Below are 23,596 nucleotides of genomic sequence, written 5' to 3'. Positions count from 1 at the left end.
GCAGAATTAATTCTCGACCATCACAACAACCTCCAGTCCCCCAACCTTGTAGTGAAGGTGATCAGAATACATTTTAATCTTTACTCTTTCTGCTAGTCTCTTGTTCTCCACATATTAAAAAAAAATTCTTTGGAAAGTAGCCAAACTGTTGTACCATGTACGGTTGTTGACTGTTTCAAACTATTGTCATCTCAGCAGCTACTGATTCTTCTTCCAACCAAATATTTATCTAGCTCCTATTCAAAAAGAGTCCATCATTTCAATCACAATTGCTTCAGCAGTGGTCAAGTAGCATGTTGGAAGGATAGGGATCCAGTACAGAATGATAGAATTAGCCAAAAGTACTTGCATTTATATAGCACCTTTCACATCCCCAAGGTGTCTTAAAGTGCTCTACAGTCAAGGAAATACTTAGAGATTGTCATCACTGCTGTAATGGTGGCAAGGTGGAGTCAATTTGTATACGTGATAATGACCAGATAATCTCTTTTTAAAGTGTCGCCGGTTAACTGTTGGCCAGGAAACCAGATCTCTCCTGTCCTCCTTGGAATAATGCCATGGGATCTTTTATGAGGGGCAGATGAAGCCTGAACTTAATGGGATGGAGCTCGAAAACAGTGGTAGTGAATCAGCAGCTCGCTTTACAATCTATCCAAATAGGCAAAAGTGAATCAGCATTAATGGAAAACGGTGCCTCAGAGAGTGCAGCACTTCTTCCGCACTGGACTGAAGTGTCAGTCTAAATTGTGGTCTCAAGTCCCTAGAGCGGAGCTTAAACCGACAACATTCTGACTCACAGTAACATTACTACTAACCACTGAAAAATCTGAATCTCAAAGTAATTCTTCCTCTTGCATGAAACAGGATTATTTGTTCTTTCCCTAAATTAGCAGAACTGGTAGACTGAATCTGAACAACTATTGCTGCTTTCCTCACAATATTGTCCCAACTTGGTGTCTGTACTCTTTTCATTTTTATCTTTTCCCACTTTTAAAATTTTTCTTTTGGCTTTTAGCTGAAAGGTTGTAGCAGAATGAAAGGGTTGAGGTAACATCAAACTGTCATCATGTGAGTTAAGCCAATTTAACTGTCATCTGCATCCCAGATCATATTATGGGTTTAAAACGATTCCCTGGCAATTAGTACAACTTTCAATCTTTAATTTAAGAAAGGGATGGCTGATTCAGACTAGGAGTGCTTTTGAAGCTCTTTCGCTTAGATCTCGACTTTGCCTGATAATGTAAAACAAGTGATTGTGAATTGGCAGCCCATGTTGTATCCCTTCCGATTGACTTCAATGGAAGTAAAATGTTAACAAGCTATAGGGAAGTGGGGTGTAGCGGTAATGCCACTAGACAAGAAATCCAGAGGCCCAGGCTAATGTTCTGGGGACATGGGTTCAAATCCCACCATGGCAGCTGGTGGAATTTGAATTCATTTAATAAATCTGGAATTAAAAACTAGTCTCAGTTATAGCGCCCATGGAAATATTCTCAATTGTTGTTAAAACCCATCTGGTTCACTAATGCCCTTTAGGGAAGGGAATCTGCCGTTCTTGCCTACATGAGACTCCAGACCCACAGTAATGTGGCTGACTCTTAAATGGCTGAGCAAGCCACTCACATGTATCAAACATTGACAGAAGTCAATAAGCAATGAAACCAGACAGACCACCCGGCATCAACCTAGGCACTGGAAAATGGCATACCCAGCCCTATCAACCCTGCAAAATTCTCCTTAATAACATAAGAGGCTTGTGCCAATATTGGGCGAGCTGCCCCACAAACTAGTCAAGCAACAACCTGACATAGTCATACTCACCAAATCATACCTTACAGACAAAAACTCGGACATCACCATCCTTGGGTATGACCTGTTCCACCAGCAAGACAGATCCACCAGAGGTAATGGCACCGTGTTATACAGTTGGGAGAGCGTTGCCCTGGGACTCCTCAATATTGACTCCAAACTCAATGAAGTGTCATGCCACCAAGTCGTATGTGGGCAAGGAAACCTGCTGATTACCACCTACTAGGTCCCCTCTGCTGATGATTCACTGCCACACTATGTTCAACACTAATCGGAAGAAGCACTGAGGGTGGAAAGGGCACAGAATGTACTCTGGGTGGGGGACTTCAGTGTCCGTCATCAAGAATGGCTCGGTAACACCACTACTGACCTAAAGGACATAGCTGCTAGACTGGATCTGTGGCAGGTAGTGAGGGAGCCAACAAGAGGGAAAGCCCTAGTTGACTTTGTCCTCACTAATCGACCTGCCACAGATGCATCTGTCCATGACACTTTTTAGGTGTGACCACCGCATAGTCCATAGACAAAGTTCTGCCTTCATATTGAGGATTCCCTCCATTGTATCGTGTGGCACTACCGCCGTACTAAATAGGATAGATTTTGAACAGATCTAGCAATTCAAAACTGGGCACCCATGAGGCGCTGTAGGCCATCAGCAGCAAAATTGTATTCAATCACAATTTGTAACCTTATTGCCCGGCATATCCCCTATTCTACCATTATCACCAAGCCAGGGATCAACACTTATTTAATGAAGTGTGCAGAAGGGCATGCCAGGAGCAGCACCAGGTATTCTAGAATTGAAATGTCAACCTCGTGAAGCTGCAACACAGGGGTACTTGTGTGTCATACAGCAGAAGCAGCCTGCAACACACAGAGTTAAGCAATCCTACAACTAAAGGATCAGATCTAAGCTTTGCAGTCCTGCTACATCCAGTCATGAATGGTGGTGGACAATTAAACAGCTAACAGGTGCAGGAGATTCCACAAATATCCCCATCCTCAATGATAGGGGAGCCCATCACATCATTGTGAAAGACAACGCAAAAGACAACTATCTTCAGCCAGAAGTGTTGAGTGGATGATTCGCCTCAGCCTCCTCATGATATCCCCAACATTACAGATGCCAGTCTTCAGCTAATTGAATTCATTCCATGTGATATCAAGTAACATTCACTCCCTCCACCACCAATGCATGGTGGCAGCAGTGTGTACCATCTACAAGATGCACAGCAGCAACTCACCAAGGCTCCTTTGACAGCACCTTCCAAACCCATGACCTTTACCACCTGGAAGGTCAAGGGCAGCAGATGCATGGAAACACCAGCACCAGGAAGTTCCCCTCCAAGCCACTCACCATCCTGACTTGGAAATATATCACTATTCCCTCACTGTCACTGGGTCAAAATCCTGCAACACCCTTCCTAATAGCATTTACACCGCGTGAACTGCAGTTGTTCAAGAAGGCAGCTCACCACCACCTTCTCAAGGGAAATTAGGTTTGGGCAATAAATGTTGGCATTGCCAGCGACACCCACATCCTATGAAAGGATTAAAAAATGTTGATGACTTGCCGATTTTACACCAACCTGCTAAGTGAAGATCTATGTCATTGTGTTTTTCCTTTGACTGGTAACTGGTCCTGGGCGATGATCTAAACTTAAGGATAATGGCTGAGGTTATTAATGCTGCTATATTGAAAACAATTTGATGTTGCTTACTGGGAAATTTCTAAGGGATTTGTGTTGTCCATTGTTATTGTAGCTGCATTGATGGCAGACACAGAACAACTCTCTCTCTCTCTCACTGAAATAAATAACACATTACAGTGATACAGCGACTGCATTCAATTACTCAATCAAGCAATGCAGTTTAGTTCAATGGTGTGGAACTTGCTTTCTCCAAATATGTTTTGCGCCGTGTAAGTTTACAGACTTTGACATTACCAAAGGCCATTACTAAAAAGCCAGCCTTCTGTTTCAGCACACACCTCCCGTCTGTGGTAATAGCATGAAACACAATCCTCACAGTGAACAGATGGTGGTAAATACAACACTGACAGAAACAGGGAAGCAACAGTCCAACCTCTTCAGGTCTGTGACATTCTTTGTTTACTGTGTGTGATTTCGCATTAAACTTTCAAAGGAAGCAAGTGCGAAACTCATGGTGAACCCATCTCCTCTCAAATAAAAACACCCACTTTACGAAATGTTTGGAGAGGTCAGACAGAGTTGACTCTCATTGGGTTTGCTTAGAAGCACCAAAAGTTTGGTGAAAATAAGATGGATGCTGAGAAACCAAGTGCAACTAAAAGGAAATGAACAACCCTTTTTCATAGTCAACAGACATGTATTTTTGAAATGCAACTATAGTAAATATCATGTTTGACCCAGCTCTATATTTGCTTCTTATCCTCTCTCTTTGGTGAAGGTACCCAGGGTGTATGCATGAATGACCCTGGGCTAGGCATCCATCACAGTCACTATCTGATTGACCATCGATTGGTGCTGGATGAGTGCAATCTGTGTTTGTTTGTTCTTCCTTACCACCCTATTGTCATTCTCCAAGTTTACTTCCCATCTTTATTAGGCATCTGTTCCCAATGGCCTGACACAAAAGTGTGCACAAATCCATATCTTATCACACAACAAGTAACGCAAGATAATTACCATCTGAAAAAGACGAGGCAATTAATATCTAAATATTTATAAGCTATCTCTAGTCCCTCACTCAAGTCAATTGAGGGGCAAATCAAACAATTAGAATTAAGCGCATCCTTTTTCCAATCTGAATCAGCATTGCTAATGTTGGGATTGCTCCATAATTTTTTAGCTAAGTCAAAGGCAGGAATTTAATTTTTTATTTAAGTATCTCTGCAAGTTACTTTTGACAAAGTAAACATCATTCTTCTTCAGTTCTTTACACAAAGGCAGGTGCGACACACAGCACCACAATCTCCACCATGGCTAGGGTAAGGAGACACTCCCGAATCCACCCCAGCCAGAGCAGGGATTGTACTCTGTGCTCTTGGCACCAATCTGGCCATCCAGCCAAGTAAGCCAACCAGCTCCCAAAGGAGTCCAAGTTGCTATGCTAACATCCACGTTGTTGTCCAGAACTGTGAGTAATGACTGTAGAGGCTCCATTTTTTTCCCCCTCACATGGCTGACCAGGAATCTCTCCTGTTCTTATTGCCTGCCATTGGTGTATGTTGGATGGATTTACAGGTAGACATTCAACCTGTTTGGCCATGGTATGAACACACTTTTCTTAGCCATCAAGTCCAAGAGTGGGACTTGAACCCACTTCTGGCTTCAGGGCTTCTGGCCTCGAGGCACGAATGCTACCCACTGCGCCACAAGGCCTCAAACTAACAATTAGAGAGGGCTTATTTCACTTGGTTGTTTGCCACTAATCCATTTGGTTTGCTTGAAAGATATGAAAACCCACAGCAAGATAAAATCTGCTCCTGGGGATTCACAACAGTTACAGGCTTTTATTAGTTACTAAACAAAATGTGTTCCTGAAAAAATCATTTGAGGTCTCTGCAGTTTACAGAGGAAATGGTGAGGAACGGTCCCAGTTGCTAATGATTGAATCTCAACCGTAACCCTTTGCAATTGCAGTCACACATAATGCATTCCAAAAAGCAATCTGTCATTGCCATAAGTGAATCTTTGGCTGCAAGACCTAATCGCACTGATGGCTAGCAGAAGCCTCTTCAACTCGAACATATATCTTCACAGAATGCAGTGTCACAATTCATATTTTAAATCTACCTGATAATCCATTAAACGTTATTTTTTCAGCTCTTTTTTAAAAATCTCTAATTTTTCTCTTATGGGCCATTATCGTGAGCATCCCAATGCTGGTTAGTGAGTTACACTCAAAAAGCACTTAGGGACTTACCAAGTTTCCCTAACAGAGTCGCTTTTAGGAAAAAGGCATAGATGTGGACTATTGCACTGCCATAGGGTCTATTCAGTTACCTGACATACAAAAAGAGATGGGAAATGGGTGTATTCATACAAGTCATGATTGTTGGTTAGTCATTAAAACCATTTCAAAATTAGCAGAGCAATTCTCTATCACTGAGTTTAGAATTCATCACAGGGATTAATAATCACTGGGCAGTGAAATCATCAGCAACACCCATGGAGTGAAGGCATTTAACATCTTGATTGACTTTCTCTCCAGCAAAATGCAGAACTAGTTCATGGTACATTGCAACTACTGACATGCTTCCTTTTGAATCCCTTTTTACATGATGGCAGATCTGTCTAAACAGCGGCATCACTTCAGCTGAAGTAACTTGCAAGACATTTTACTGAACAAGTGAAGAGGCCATCATGATGGGATTGGTGAGGTAATGCCTATCAGGGAAGGAAATGATTAAATCCATACAGTAGCACCTGCAAAGCGAGGGGTACTAGGGTGGAATTTTAACAAAAGATATTTCATAGAGATAATTCAAAAAGTCCTGAACACATCAACATTAATCATTTAAAATTTGAGTTCTCAGTAGCTCAGTTGGTTAAGGTAGTTTTTTTTTAACTGTACTGAATAGTAAGTGAGAAAACATGGCTTGCATTTATACAGTGTCTTTAATACTCAGAGATGCCCAAAAGATCTTTTCATTCAAAGATTTATCTTTGAAGTGTAATCACTGCTGATTTGTTCGCAAATTTGGTACACAATTTGCAGGCAGCAAGGTCCCATAAAGAGCAATAAGATAAATCTCCAAATAATTTGCTTTTGGTGGTGTTCTTTGAGAGATAAAAGATAGTCAGAACTGTAAGAAAGCCCCTGCTCTTCTTCAAGTAATGCCATACCTCAGCAGGTTGATATCTCATCTGCAAGATGGCATCTCCAACAATAAATCATTCCCATAGTTCTGCACGACAGCATTGGCCTAAACTACATGGTCAAGTCCTATCTTGGGGTGTGAATCCATGACTGAACTACTGGCTACATCCAAAAGCCACCAGGGATAAAAAAGGATAAGGTTCCAGAAAATCAACCCTGCTGGTTCAGGAGAACACTAACAAGTTGAGGAAGTAGTGCTGTGTCAAGGGGTAACTGCATAAAAGAAGTTGAGGCACAGAACAATCATGATTGGATTCAATGGCAGAACAGACTCCAGGGCTGAATGGCCTACTCCTATTTCTATGCGCAGGACTTCCCCCACCCCGTCAGGTGGGAAGTTGAAGAGCAGGCGCGTGGAGGTGAGCCTCCAATCGGCGCCCCCAATTGGGGGCCCGCCGTCATTTTATGTGGGCGGGCCAGTTAAGGCCTGCCTAGCATGACGTCCACACAGAAGCGCTATGAGCTCCTTGTGCGGGCGGGGGAGGGGATTCCCTAAACCCGAGAGTACGCTCCTTTGCGCGTGCGCACAAAAGAGCACACTCATCTCCCCGAGGCCAAGTGCTGCCTCAGGGAGATCAGCTCTACTGTAAAAAATATTAAAAATAGAAAAAAATCCCTGACATGTCCCCTCATGTCCAATCTTAAGGTTGGACGGACAGGTCCATTAATTACTTAAATGACTCTATCAATGGCCTCAATTGGCCACCAACAGGTTGGCAGGTACACAGCTGATTTTGCTGAGCCTCTGCCACCTGAAAATTTAAATGGGGCGTGAATGTCCGACGTCACCGCGCGTCATTTTACGTGTCGGCGAGCGAGCCCCGTCCCCCCACTCGCCGACGGGAAAATCCTGGCCTTTGTCTAGTTCTCCCGTTAATCCAAGCTAATTAAGTGACAAATGGTACAAGATACCAACCAGAGTTTGAGTTCTAAAAGAAGTGTCCCCTTTGGGTGCAATCAGCCGCAAGTTGCGAGTCAAAATTGAGCTCGTTTTCCAAAGTGAATATTTCAAGTTTCTGCTCCAACTCAATCTGCTTAATCACAAATGTGCAACCTTCCGTGAAGCAGAATAGCTGGGCAGTGTTTTGGAATGTAACTGTTAATTAATTTTTCCTTGCATTAAAACATATTCCTTGATTTATTTAAGAGTGGTAACCTATTGCAGCTTTTTAATACAGCAGAAAATGGTGATCGCATTATCATGACCAGGTGAGGAAGGACAGGATGGCCTTCGTCTTTTCCCACTCCTTGTGTGACTGCAGCAGATTTATTTATTTTCGAAAAAAGGATATGTTTGCCAATTCAATGAGTGTTTAATTGTTTACTTGCTGTGACTGTAAAAGACACACATAGACAAGTTTCCTTGAGTTTTTTTTAAAGAAGCGAATAGTATTTATTGTACTTAATCAGGTCTAAGTAAAATAATAAAAATGCTCCAACTTTCATGCACATACACACTTGAGGTTCATAGACACGCGAGGTTCATACACACGCAAATAGTTTATAGAGTGGGAGGGAAGATTAATCAGCTTAAACTCCAATAATGGCCTAAGGTTCTTGAATGTTGGTGAGTTAGCTGGTTTCAAGCTAAACTCAGCGGTCCTTTGGGTTTGGTGTAGAGGCAGTTTAAAGATGTAGATGGATGATTTGTCTGTTCTTCTGAAGACAGCAGCTGCTGAGTTGCATTTTTTAAAAATCTCTGTCTGTGGCCCATGGATAGTCAAACAGCAAACAGGATTCAAACTTGTAGAAACAGGTGGAAAGAGAGAGAGAGACCCACACAGGGATCTTGCTTCATCAGTGTTTGCTTGTGCTGCTCGTCAGTAAAAAAAAACAAGTGCTTAAACACACAAAGGGTTAGCTGCCTTGTCACATGATGCCCTCTGCCCAATTGTCCAGTGACCCAAATATGGCCATGGCCAATGGATTCCAGTTGCCTGGCTTACATGATTAGATTATGTCTTGGCACATTCCATTCAAAGCCAGAGTCCCATTGTCCAAATGATTATGCCTAATGGTTAGTCCCACCTAATTGAATACCAAGGTTATGATGTTCTGATAATGAGGTAGTAGATGGCCCCCATTCATACTCCTTCAAGGCAATTGTTCCTGGTAAGGCTTTGCAGAAAGACTGTCTCCATTTCAATGGCTTTGGAATGTAGAAAATACAGTGATGCAAATGTTCAACATATTTGACTGTGATTTCAAGTCATTGGGATGTGGCTTTAGTCTTTTTAAAAAATAATTAGTGGTTTCCGGCCAGTAAATTCATAAAGTCATTTTTATAAAGCATGATTTCACAACAATTATTGACAAATAAGTGTTTTTAATCAGAATTTCTAGTCTACCACTACAATTAACTTGGTTTTAAGTCACCTAAAATGACATTAAAAAGCTATATAGTACAATTTACTAGTTTCATGCCCCAAACTAATCAGGCTTAGCAAATTAAAAATATTTTAACATTTTAAAACTTTTGAAAGGTGCCTTTTAGTGTCCGTGTTTAAAATAAAAAGTTTAATTTTAAGAACTACTTGAAGGGCCACAAACAGGCATAATTCGTGAAAACTCAGCATGGTGATTCATTGGATCTGGGGGCCTGAACAATTTTGTCAGTATGGCTGACTTCCAGTGCGGTGTTCTCTTCATTAGCATAAAGGATTGAGAAACTGAATTGTGCTGGACCTAAACTTTGCGCCTAAAATTCTTCGATCTTTTGCACTGATTTGGCCAATTTAGGGCAAACTGTGCACATAGAGGAAACTTTACCCCACTGGCATACTCATTGCACTATAAGCATTAGGCAAATATAGATGATTACTGTTGTAGAATTCAACAAGCAAAAGTGATGAATTGAACCATCACTGGTATTTATATTGGTTTTTCAGGTTAATACTCAGCACTGATATGTAGATTCAGTATTTTTTATGTTCCTGACAGATATATAGAGTTAATCTGTCATAACCAGCAGTGCTGCTCCAATCATAATGTCAAAGCCTGCAACACTGCAAAGGAGGGTTTCAGGAACTGCATAGGTCAACCTCACCTAATGCAATGGTCTGCACTGATTTGGATTACACAGAGTCCAGGAAAAGCAGTCTGCCCACCAGGAGCAAAATATCACCAGGAAAGTACAGGTACAAAATACTCCTCACTGCGCAACACAAGAGCGGGACATTCTTGAGCCTTATACTTCTCCCAGTGTTTTCAACCATCTCATTACTTATTTTCCTCCAGATAGTTTGAATGTAATTACCAAGCAGCTGGATATTTGTTAGCAAAGCGAGCAAGTTGACGGGTTGACTTCCCTTGACAGCTATCGATTTGGTTTTCGCTGTACTGAAAATAATGAACTATTCATCAGTGCGCTGTCCAATTCTGTCTATATCAGATGACAGTGATTCAGTATCTGCTGATCTGGTAGAGAGGGGCAAATTAACCACTTGGTAAAAAGGCAGCATCATCAACGAGAACACCCTTGCCTTCCTCGCTTGATGATATCCGCTAGGTAACTACAACGAAGGACAGCATGAGACCAAGCACACTGCCCTTTCCGAGGAACCGCTGCATGGGTGTCCAGTGCCCATTTATTGTAGCAGAAAATGCTGAAGAATCATAGTAGGTCAGACACCTATGGAGAGACCAACATTAACTCTGTTTCTCTCCACAGACGCTGCCTGACCAGCTGAGTATTGCTAGCATTTTCTGTTTCATTTCAGATTTCCAGTATTTTGCTTTTGCCCAATTATTGTGACTAGTGCTTTGTGTTCCCCACAGAAATCAAAGATTCAATTCGGCCACTCACTAGGTACAGCACAGCATGCACAAGGTTTTCAAGCAGATGTTTCATCTGATCAAAACACACAGCAGATGATGGGAGTTACTGGGTTTTGATTTTGTGCAGAGCACGGAATTACCTCCACTCCCCAAGAGCTAAAACAGCCGTGAACAACGATCCAGCAAGATATTAATCTACATTGATTGCTCGAATAATGAGAACAACTGCATAGATCTTCCTGATTTTGTGAAGTACATTTGTATGAACACAAATCATTTTAAATTAAAGGCCCTTGAAATCAATACTAATTACTCTCACCTCCATCTCTCCCTATTCCCTACCAATTTTTGTGAATTGTAAGGCTGTATATCCATTCTTAGTCTCCTATGGGATTGTTTGTTCCTGGATGTGCCACCTCACTGATCACTATCCTCCACAATGAGTTCTTCTAGAGGAACCATGCACTTGCATATGGCAAGATTGCACCTGCTTGGTGACACTGAAAATGCAGTAAGAATATCTCCTGTGCCCTCTTGCTTTTTTTGCTGATATTGCAAAAGTCTTTAAAAGTCTCAATTTATGGTTTTGTGAGCAAATTTTCCTGCTCTGTTTACAATGTCATTAATACCTAGCGACCAGAAGAAATTTTCCATAATTCATGCAAGGTGACCTAGGGAACTCAGGAACATGAGAACACAGAACACTTCTTCTACACAGCATGCGATAATAATATGTTGGAAAGCCAACTGTTTACAGGGTACAAATCAATCTGTAAAATAAATCTGTTTGGATGCCCCAGGAAATTGACAATGTCCCTTTAAGTAATGGAAAATAGATGTTTAGAATTTTTTTATTAAGATGCAGCATCATCTGAAGCTGTTACAATCTAAAACTGACTGTTAAGTGTGTTTATTACAGATAATGTACACAAGGGTTTTAGAGAAGAGACATTTTATGCCAGACAGCACAATATTCTGGCACACCAACCATGGAGTGGTACCACATCTGCTCAATCCACCTCTCCGCTGACTTCTGGATCTCAGCCTTACCCCTATGGGGAGGTGCCAGGTGGTGCTTATCTTGGGCATTGGCCAGCTGGGCAAGTGAGCAGTAAGGAAAAGGCATGTATTGGATTTATTGAGGCCTGTAAATGGAACTCTGCATTAAAGTTCCCTCTCATTTAATTCTGGCTACTGTCTGAAACTTGGCCAAATGGCCATTTGTTAAATACAAGCCTTGACATTGAGTATTGGTAGCCTGTTCTGGTGGGAGTAACAAGAGCCCAACCTTATCCTGATAACAGCTACTCCCCACCACTCTCCACCCTTAAAAAAACATGGATACTTTTTATGCTCCTCCCCCACAGACCTGGTTCTGACCAGCTAACAACATAGAATAGAAAAAAATGCAACATAAGTTCCACTTATGAGAATAAAGTTCACAATTAGCTGTCTGATGCAAGAACAATGATTAGTGATTCCCTGAGGGAGCTCCTGTAAAACTCTGACAAGCTTCTACCAATGCAAATTCTTGGAGAAGAAACACAAATCTTTTATTCCAATATTGTCTGTCAGAATTTTGTTCTATCAGATTGGTTAGAGATAAAGTTCCCTTTTAAGATGAATAATGTTGAGGTTGTAGTGATGGCAATTGGGCCTGACTAGAGGAAGACTATGTCAGGCGAATTCGAGGGATGGTATGCTATTGGACTAATGAACTTAATTTCCATTATTATATTCCGTGCTACTCCGAGGTCCCATCAAATTTTTATTGTCTTATGGCTCATTTGATGGGAGAGGGTGGGGTTAATAATGATACATGGAGATAGGGGCAGGACATGCAAAATAAGAACAAATGGTAAAACATCCGCTCCTGTTACATGTTCCGGCCAAGCATCACTGGGATTATTCCTCATAGCCTTACATCTGTAATGAGCAGAATTTAGCAATGTGCTAAAATACACAGCAGTGCAGCAGTCATGACTATGTGTCTATGTGCTTCCGGAGGTTCAATTGTGTTTGTGAGGCTGCAATTTAAGAATGTAGTGTGCAAAGATTTTACATTTGATGGAGTTGAGAGATTTAAAATCCACATAAGGCAAAATTAATAGGTCAAAGAGATGGGGTTTGGCTCCTCTTGGTTGCTCTGTTATTTAAGGCAAATCAGATCCTGGTCACTGCTGAGTTTGTTGACCTGAGCCAAGATGGTGGCAAGGGCACAACTGGCTTCAATACAACTGGGACAAGGAAAGGAAATCAGCTCCAGATCCCATGACAGGAAATGTACCTGTGTGGACATCAGTTGACGGCTGAATCAAGCTCATATGCCCTTTTGCCCTCTAGCTAAATAGTCCGCTGACATTATGGGTCAATGCTAACATGTACATGCAATTTCATAGTGTCTTTAACACAGTAGAATGTCTCAAAGCACTGAATAATAATAGTCAGGTGCCTGAGGAATCCTAGTACAGTGTAGAAAGTGACTGGAGAAAAAATGACAGAAAAAGACAGGGCAAAAGTAACATTAGAAAATTGGTGCCTATGGCATTTTTAATAAGCGGCATGATTGATGTTTCTGTGCGTTAGCCTTTATAAAAAGAAACACTTATGTGTCAAACAATCTGTCTCATATAAACAAGAAACAGAACAACACTTGCCAAAGAATCAAGTACAGTGGTTTTTACACTGTGAAATATCACAGAATCTTACAATGTAAAATATGCTACTATTACAGACATGTTTGAAGAATCTGGTCTGACCCATGCCAGATTTTTTACAAATTTGGTTATTTTTAATTGAAAATTAACAGTCTGTTTGAATACATCGAAATGTGGGGATTGACTGACAGTAACAGCATGTTCTGTTGGTGAGATAGCACTCAGATAGTGAGTGCTCTAAATAGTTACTTAATTTAGTGTTTTTTATATAAACAGTAATTTCCATTACTTTTATAACGAGTCCTTTCTGATATTTTCCCAGGCGCAATTTGCCTTTCTTTTGCCATTTTCTTCCCTCTTCCTAGGAAACTGACTTCTGCATGGGGATGATGTCAGCAACAACAAATTGTATTTACATGTCGGCTTTAATATGTGAAAACATTCCCAAGGCGCTTCACAGGAGCAAAATTAGATACAAATTGACACTGAGTCAAATGAGTTATTTGGACAGATGACTAAAAGCTTGGTCAAAGAGGAAAGTTTTAAGGAGGGTTTTAAAGAAGGGGTAAAGAGTCAGAGAGTTTTAGGGCGCTTAGTCCAGAGATTAGGGCCTAGCTGACTGAAGGCACAGTGGCCAGTGGTGGACATCCATTCCTGGGCATCAGTGGCTCAATATCATCCAAACTGCTGAACTCCCTCTTAGTGCTGGAAGCCATCGCAGCTGAGCCCAACTCCTCATCTGATTGCCATTCTCAGAGATATCCCTGTGGTGTCAAAGGATGGAAATCAAATTCGTGAGCCCTGGCTGATTCCTTTCTTATGTAAATGCAAGAGCAATGGTGGACAATTCCCTCATGCTGTGCTGATCATCTTACTCAGTCCAGACCAGGAATGAAACGTGTGGCCTTCTGGTCTATTCAGCTTGGATCTCCAATGTTTTTATCCTAGTGGGAGAGCTTCCATTTCTACATTTAGTGTTATTACACTTTTTTTCTCTGTCTCTTATTGCACAACTAAACAAATGAACAAACAGAGACTTACTCCAAAAAAAAAACAGTATTATTTTTGGATACCCAGCGGGATATTTGAAAGATTTACGATTTACTTTGAGGGTAAGCATCACACCTACACAAAATAACATTCCCATGCCCCAGCCATACCACCCAATCAGAACCAGTATTTCACCAAGAGGACAAGAAGAGAACAAATGACCTTTCAAACCATGGTATCCACCTTGATGCATTACACTAGGTTTATAATGTTTGGATTCCAAGTATGTTGCAGTCCATGATTTACACTTTAATTGCCATGACCATATTTTCTCCATCAGAAATTGAGCAGTGATCCACCTAATAAAACATGTTTTGCACCTCAGTGATTATAATATTAGAGAAACAACCAAAACAAATCCTACTGATAAATGGTCATTAACTACGCAATTTGAATTGGAAAAGTGCTTCAAGGGGACCAGAATACAAAGGAGGGGAGATAATGCTGCAGTTTTACACAGCGTTTACCAGATCTCATTTGGAAAAGAATATACGGTTTTGGCTACAGCACTCAGGAAGGAACCTGGAAAGAGATACAATAGAGATTCACCAGTGTGGTATCAAGGCTGAAGAAGCTAAATTATAAGAAACGTTGTGTAAATATGACTTATAGTCCTGTTACTTTAAAAGATTGAGGATTGATCTAATTGGTGTTTAAAATACACAAATCAAATAGGCTAGAGGAAGAGAGTCTCTTGCTTCTGTTGAGATTCCAGAACATGAGGGAATATTCTTAAAATTGAAGCTAAGCTATTCAGCAGTGAAATCTGAAGCAATTTTTCACACCAAGGTTACAGGAAATCTGGAACACAAAGGCTGTGGACACTGAATCAATTGAAATTTTCAAGACGAACATTGATTGATTTTTATTATGCAAGGGCATTGAATAATATGGACCAAAGGTGGGGAAATTGAGTTGAGGTACAGAGCAGCCATGATCTAATTGAATGGTGGAACAGGATAGAGGGGCTGAATGGCCTCCATCTATTCCTATATTAAATATGTCACCATGCCAAAGTACCAGCTTGAATTGTTTTGTAGCTGAGGACACTTCAATTTGGCATTCAGTGATTCATATTTCTCTTGATTTGAAAACATAAATATGAAGGTACATTGAAAGCACTTGATAATCTATCCACACCCATGATAATGCATCAAAATGTATTAACAATAGATAAGGGACAAAAACAGTAGAATTTTGTATTTCAATTTCCACTTACATTTGACACGTTAATTGCATAATCATACAAGTTGTTAATCTCAATTGAGTTTTGTTGATTGCTATTGTGGCGGAATGGCTGTACCTATGTCTACACAGCCAGCAATGCACTTGAAAAGTCATTGTGTGGAAAATAGATATTTCAATGGGATAAGGTACTATAAAAGTGCAAATAGTTCTTGTAGAGACAGAAAAAAATCCAACGAACCACTACTGTATTAAATATACAGATATAAGTACTCTCACATTTGGTAAATCGATGTATATGGATTAGCACAGGAGCATTTTATTAATGCTTATCAGCAATATAGCAAAAAAATCTTGCATAAGCATATGCTAGGTGCTCATCGTGCAGTATTTTTCTCTAATTTCTAACAATCTTTTTTTAAAACAATCAAACAACCCACATAAATTCACTGGAAAAGTTTAATGTGCCCCATCTTTAGGTCATCCTTTCCATGTGACTGATTCCCTTTTCTGATGTTTACTTTCTCAACAGTTGCAATTAAATTTAAGTAAATTCAAACACGCTTGGTATAAATACAAGAAAGCTTTAAATGTTAAACTAAGTCTTAGATTTAAGACAATTTATACTTTCTACACCCTTTTCTTACAGAGATAAAGCAATCTTAAAATATTTCAGCTTGTTCTTTTCGCAGAATATACCATTCTTAAACAGTTTGCCACTTAAATTGATGTGTCATGTTCAGAGCTCTGATCGGCAGGTTAGCCCATAACTGACTCCACCATGCATGAAGAAAGCAAAACGATTTTCACATTAATGGTACACCCGCACCAAAATTCTGTTTCAATGGTATTAACTCCTCACTTACCCCACACAGTGCCACAAGGGGTTTGGCTCTGTTTAGTGACACCATACTGTACAATTAACAAGATTTGTAGCTGTACCTGCAGGACATGGGGGAACAAGAGTCATCCACCAGGCTATGTTTAGTTACACAGCCAATACAGGTAATTATGGAGTGCAATGTGTAATATGATGCAGTCAGGCTGTAGACTGGAAGTACTGCATTGAAATTTTTCAGATGACTAAAGTCCAGAATGAAATAATGTGCCATGCTTCAAGACAGGACAGTAGTCACTGGTCTCCAAGCCACCAAGGAAACACATAGGTAGAAGCCCAAGGTCAAGATGTCTGTTTATCATGAAGCCCACCAACTGAGGATGGCACAGGGAGCAGGAAAGAGGTGGACAATAATGAAATAAATGAATGGCAATAGACAGATCACCAATACTGAATCCTTGGTTTACCACATCCCCAGTCACAGGAATAGATTTGCCTTAGCTCTGTTGACAATCTTTGTCTGAATTACCCTTTGCACTAAATCATTCGTGAACAAGATTCCACAGTGGCCAATGAACCAGAACAACTAAAAAAAATTGTCACTTTTGTATGGTATAAAAAAACGCATTTCTGTAGAAGTGTTATGAAAAATGCCATAACAGAAACATGGCTGCAAATTTTAACTCTGAGTACAGACTGCACTGTGAACCGATCACCACCTCAGCAGGACTCCTTGACTCAATTAATGCCTTTCAAAATACTGTCTACTGTTTATCATCCTCCAGATAATAGAGAAATACATTCAAAGGGAAGGGCATGTAGGGAAAATCATTTGCCAATATTGTTTTAAACATAACATATATAATTTGCAGGACTACGGGAGAAAAGCATGGGAACAGGATTAATTTGATAGCTCAATCAAAGAACTGGCATGGGAACAATGGGCTGAATGACCTCCTTCTATGCTGTATGGTTCACAGCCTGATGACAGGAATCTTATTAAAACACACCAAGTAATGCAGCAGTATTGTGATGAAAATGATGTAAGCTATTTTCTCCACCCTCAACCGATTACAAACCATTTGTTTCAATAAAGACCCACAAACCCCTTTAATAGATTCTCATTTAAAAGCTACTTATATTTGGTAATTCTACTTTATTTATAAGTGTCATTCACTAATATTGACAGCATCTGGGGCCCATTCAAATAAATTAACACCTGGAGAGATTCTGAGCGTCTGAGTACCGGTATGTGCTATCACATGCTCAGGGCTACATCTTTAACTTAAAGGCCAATATTACATCGCTCAAAGCCAGAGAATTCTGTCAATACTTATGACACCCTTGGGATAAACTCAACAAAATTGGATTACGACTTTCAATTATTTTCGGCAGCCTTCAAAACTCCAAATAGTTTCCACCGTGGGACATCAACTGGAGATGTCAGGCAGCAACAGCCTTTGAATTATTGCCTTCCCACATCACTGACAGAATAATATACTTCACTGAAGCAAAATGCCAAGCAACGATGAAAACTGGTTGTTATCCTCTTGAGTCACTCATGTTTAGGATATTTTAGCCCAAGGGTTATCTGTGTTATTTAATTCAAGCGTCTGGTTATGTTAATTATTTTACAAAAGAGAATATTTCAAGTAACATTGTAGACAAACACAATTAATTATTCTAACGGCCCTAATTAGAAGAGCAAGAACCCAATTAGCTGCCTTTCTCACGGTGATAATTACACACATAACCGATAATGTAAGGATTATAATTTTATGTTCTTTTGAGCTGCTGGTCATGTAGTGCTGCACAGCCATGACTAGGCCAGAATCACTGAAGCACAGATTTTTTTTTCTGGCAAGAGATTATTAAGAAATTCAAATCGCAGCCCTGTGATTTAAGGTTATTTAAACAGCCACATCAATTGCCACATTGCAGAAGCCACAGAGACCAGGGAAGTCTTGGGTTCAACCCTTTCCATCAGAAAAATGATACAAGGGAGGCATTCTGAGCTTGAAATGCTTTGATCCCACTACTTGTGTTTGCAAGTTGGTTTGGCCCAATTTTATTCCATGGTTACATTTTCTGAATTGACTGAAATTCAGAATTCAGCCACGTATGCAATGATTTTCTTTATACAGATTAACTTTCATAATTCATTAGATAAAATTTTACCCTGTAAGAAGAGGTAAGTTGATTTTTCATTTCTCGGATAGGATTTCCCCAACCCAATATCTTGGGCATACAGATGGACCAGCTCCCATACCTTAGTCAATGCCACTTCAAGTTGAGTGTGACTGTTAAATGATTCAGTTACTTTATTCAGTGAGTGGTTGAAATTTCCAAAATAACTAAACCCCTGGCCAAGGTTTTCACTCCTGGACCTGGAGAATTCCTGGCTCCATGAACCTGGCCTTTAAAAATGGCAGCCCCGACATCTGATGTTTGGTCTTGGGGTGGGCAGGCTGGATCAGAGTGCCAAGTCATGTCAATCTAGGCCCCCCCCACCACTCACCACACTTTGCCCTTCCACCTAACATGCCAATTCTCCTCGTATCCACCACAGGAAGACCTCAGGACCTATGCAGAGATGAGATAAAATGAAGTTCTTTAAAATAACGTTCTAAGTGTTTATTGCGAACTTCACTATATTGAAAAAAATCTTTCATTTATAAGAAGCTCAGTTACATTCCTTCAACTGAATAAAGCCTTATAACCACAAACATTTAAGCCCACAATCCTTATCACAACAAGCACTGGAATTCAAAGTCCCACATCAAAGAGTCTAACCACTTGTAGCTGTCAAACTGTAAACTAGCAGGCACCCTACTGTGATAATGGATGGTTGCGAAACCAGTCATGCAGCAGTAATCCAGTCTGGAAGCCCTCAGGCTTATGTCAATAGACAGAGTGAAATAGCAAACAATATTTTTTTAAAAACAGGCAAGTTAAAGGGTAGGTCTTTTAAATGCCTTGACAGCTTGATAGGCCATTTGAAAGGTCCCTTTAACAAATGCTTCTGACAGTTTTTGACAGTTGATTTTGACAGTTGATGCTTCAAATGAGCTTGATCTTAATGAATTTATGCACTTTTAATGGATAGTTGTGTCTAATTTTAACAATTCCAAAGGGCACCTTACCTCCCCCACAGGTTCCTGGGGCCAGATCCAAAAAGTTACCTTATCTCTCCAAGGGGGCACCCTGGCTATCCAAATGGATCCACATTGTTCAGACCTGCTCTTAACTGGTCTAATTTGCACATGTTTCACACTCCTGGCTTACCAAAATCCCACTTTAGTGGAGGTGGCTGATGATTTAAATCGTCAGCTGCCTCTGTAAACTGTGCATACGCAAAATCCCCTTTTGGCTCTGAAATGATGTCTGCAGCATGCAAGCACAGGCTACTGGTATGAGTCATGCCAGATGCCATTTTGCTGGGGGCATTAGTGAGTGTTCAGGGAGTGCATCCTAGAAGTATACAGAGTAGGGTAGATTTAACACTGATTTGATGCCAGCACTGCTATATTGAAGCTCAATGTTGCAGCTAGCCTCCTCGCTTCACTTCACATAGCTGAACACGTGCTGTTTGAACAGACCATCAACTACTTTTAGGTTAGTTGTTGATTATTTGCTGCTGACTCTTGCTACAATTTTAGAAGCATTTGGTGATTCCTGGAGTTCTCAAAAGTTGCTAAAGTCTACAGGGAATGGCACATATTTTAGTGCTTTGTTTTGATTTTAAGGACTCTCCGGAAACTACTTGCTCTCAGACATAGGTGCAGTATTCTCCTTGGATTATAGCACAACAGCGATAATGAGCAGTGGTGACGCAAAGCAGGACAAGTTAATGGAAGAGGGAGAAGCAGGAGAAGAGCTCTCAGCAAGAGGCCATATTCACCCAGTTCTCCCACCTGAAGCTCAGTGAGAAATGATGTGTTGGATGTTTGAGCTTCATGAAGGAAATTAATTTTCTGCCTGCTACATCCACAACCGCAACCTTGAGAACAGGACGAGGGCAGCACTGCTAGTGATTGTGAAAGTAACCATGGCCATGAACTTTAATGCATCTGGCTGCTTCCAGGCTAGAGCAGGAAATATTTGCAGCATCGCTCAGTTTACCATCCCTTGTTGCATCTGGAATGTCACTTAAGTTTTGTATTCAAAGAGTGCTGCCAGAGGGAAGCGAGTGATGCATGCAAACGGCTTTGTGAGGATTAGGAACATAGGAACATAAATAGGCCATTCAACCCATCGAGCCTGTTCCACCATTCAATTAGATCATTGTTAATCATCTACCTCAATACCACTTTACTACACTATCTCCGTATCCCTCAATGCCATTAGTCTCCTGAAGTCTCTCGATTTCTGTTTTAAACATGTCAATGAATGAGCTTCCACAGCCCTCTGGTGTAGGGAATTCCAAAGATTCTCCACCCTCTGAATGAAGAAATTCCTCCTCATCTTAGCCTTAAATGGTCTGCCCTTATCCTGAGATTATGTCCCCCTGGTTTTAGACTCACCAACCAGGGGAATCATCTTATCTACATCCAGCCTGTCACACCCTGTAAGAATTCTGTAAGTTTCAATGAGGTCACCCCTCATTCTTCAAAATTCTAGGGAATACAGACCGAGTCTCCTCAATCTCTCCTCATAAGACAAATTCCGCCATCCCACGGATTAATCTGGTGAACCTCCATTGTAGTTCCTCTATAGCAAGTGTATCCCTCTTTAGAAACGGAACCAAAACTGTACACAATACTCCAGGTGAAGTCTCACTAAGGCTCTATAAAACTGCAGCAAGGCATCCTTACTCCTATACTCAGATCCCCTCATGATGAAGCCCAACATACCATTTGCCTTCCTAATTTCTTGCTGCACCTGCATGCTAAATTTTAGTGATTCATGAATAAGGACGCCCAGGTCCCTTTGGACACCTGCAATACCCAACTTTTCACCATTTAAGAAATATTCTGCCTTTCTGTTTTTTCTACCAAAGTGAATAACTTCACACTTATTCACATTATATTCCATCTGCTATGTTCTAGTCCATTCATTTGGCTTGACCAAGTCCCCTTGAAGCCTCCTTGCATCCTCCTCACAACTCATATTCCCACCCAGTTTGGTGTCATCAACAAATTTGGAAATATTACAATTGGTCTTCACATCCAAATCGTTATATAGATGGTGAACAGCTATGGACCCAGCATTGATCCTTGCGGTACCCCACTAGTAATAGCATGCCATCCTGGGAATGATCTGTTTATTCCTACTTTCTGCTTTCTGACTGTTAAACAATTCTCAATCCATAGTAGCATATTTCCCCCAATCCCATGCACTCTAATTTCATTTACTAACCTCCTGTATGGGACTTTATCAAAAGCCTTCTGAAAATCCAAATACACTACATTCCATTGTTTCTCCTTTATTGATGCTAGAAATAATATCCTCAAAAAACTCCAATAAGTTTGTTAAATATGATTTCCCTTTCATAAATCCACGGTGACTCGGTCCAATTTTACCATTCTTTTCTAAATGTCCAGTTATCACATCCTTTATAATAGATTCAAATATTTCCCCACTACTGATGTCAAATTAACAGATTTGTAGTTCTCCATTCTCCCTCTTCCTCCCTGCTTAAATAGTGGGGTTACATTTGTTACTTTCCAATCTGCAGGAACTTTTCCAGAACCTATAGAATTTTGAAAGATAACCACCAATGCACCCATTATCTTTCTAGCTACCTCCTTCAACACTCTGGGATGAAGCTCATCTGGTCCAAGGATTTATCAGCCTTCAATCCAGTTAACTTTTCGAGTACTACCTTTTCACTAATGCTAATTTCTTTTAGTTCCTCAGTTTCAGAAGTCCCTTTACTGCTTACTATTTCTGGGAGATTTTCTGTATCTTCTTCTGTGAAGACAGATGCATCAGAAATCTGATGCTCTCCCTTCTACACCAGTTCTGCAGCTTCGTGTTCAATTGCTCAATTCTCCTATTACAATGCTCATTAGCATGTGGGGCTGGAAGCAACTCTGAGATTACTGCTTTAGAAATCCTGCTTTTCAATCTCTTTCCCAGTTCCCTGAAATCTGCTTTCAGGACCTCACCCCACTTCCAACCTAGGTCATTGGTACCAATGGGGACTATAATCTCTGGCTGTTCACCCTCCCCAGAAGAATGTCCTGCAGCCACTTGATGACGTCTTTGACCCTGGCACCAGGGAGGCGACTTATCATCCTGGAGTCATGTCTATGGCCACAGAAACACCTGTTTCTGTGAGTGGGATCTCAAAGGACTCCTACATGACGTGCCTGATTTTCTTGGATTGCCTGGTGGTTACGCATTCCCTTTCTGCCTCCATACTCCTAGCCTGCAGTGTGGGCAGCTCTCTGAACATGCTATCCACATGGCTCTCAGCCTTGCAGATTAGCCACAGCTGTGGCTCGAGCTCCAAAACCAGGAGCCCAAGTTTCCGCAGCTGGTAACACTTCCTGCACCTGTTCGTCTAGGTCACCGGTAGTGTTCACAACTTCCCACACACCACAGGATGCACATTCCATGTGACCGAGCTACTCTGTTATGGGTCTTAAATTTACTATACTTTATTTCAATTTGGCTTACTTATATTAATTTTACTTGGCCTTAACTTAATACACCTTATAACTATTGATAAACCTTACTAGTTCTGAAAAATCTGACTAATACTTAACACACTTTATGAGTTGCAATAAACCTGACTTAAGGCACCTCTTTCCCTGTGCACCAAATTCCCATGTGAACCTAATTTGCTACTCACTCAGTCTCCGTCTCACTCAGCTATAGTCTCCAGTCCGTACACCTCTTACTGATTACAGGCTTCTCTATTGTGCAAGGTTCCAAAGAGTGCACACACATTGCTTTTTGAGTGCAGCAAGTCAACTTTGGAGATGTACCGTGACTGAAAGAGATTTCACTCTCAAACATTCAACTGGTGTGCGACCATAAACAGCATTTTATGCAGCTCAATGCTCAGTATCCTGGCAGCAGTCAGGATGTCTTCATTATCTGACAGACCACTGTTCCATTTGCATTTTAGATCCTAAGGTTAACCAGAGGGTGGGTGACAAGGATTATCATTTAACGACAAGTTCTTATGACTCTAAAAGCGCAACCCTTACAAACCTAGGTAGTATATGCATATAAGGAAAATTGGCCTCACAAAATGTGGTAGAGGAGACCATTAGCTTGCTGAAATAACTCTTCCATTGCTTGGACCATTCTGGAGGAGGCCTGCAGTATCCAGTGCACGTCGAAATTCATGATGATCTTCTCCATGCCATCTTGAGGACACAGCCCTTGCCACCAGCTATGTTACTCTAAAGTAACTATCTGTACATTAAATAACCAGTGCATCATTTTTCGGAATGTTAAT

At 40.8% G+C, this 23,596-nt stretch overlaps 1 protein-coding gene across 4 annotated transcripts in view; it reads right to left on the bottom strand.

Annotated features, from left to right (window-relative positions):
• The window catches only part of brinp1 (bone morphogenetic protein/retinoic acid inducible neural-specific 1), a 347,418-nt gene that overhangs the window by 147,128 nt on the left and 176,694 nt on the right, over positions 1-23,596 (bottom strand). Inside the window, exon 1 of one of the 4 annotated variants that reach the window (XM_041192930.1) lies at positions 18,701-18,728. The exons of the other annotated variants lie outside the window; for them this stretch is intronic. The gene's annotated coding sequence lies outside the window, so the exon portion shown is untranslated. Of the gene's footprint in view, positions 1-18,700; positions 18,729-23,596 lie in introns of those variants that run through there. 4 annotated transcript variants of the gene reach the window in all.

This window comes from Carcharodon carcharias, chromosome 8 (assembly GCF_017639515.1).
Source record: "Carcharodon carcharias isolate sCarCar2 chromosome 8, sCarCar2.pri, whole genome shotgun sequence".
NCBI lineage: Eukaryota > Metazoa > Chordata > Chondrichthyes > Lamniformes > Lamnidae > Carcharodon > Carcharodon carcharias.
This window is presented reverse-complemented; position numbering and strand designations above follow the sequence as displayed.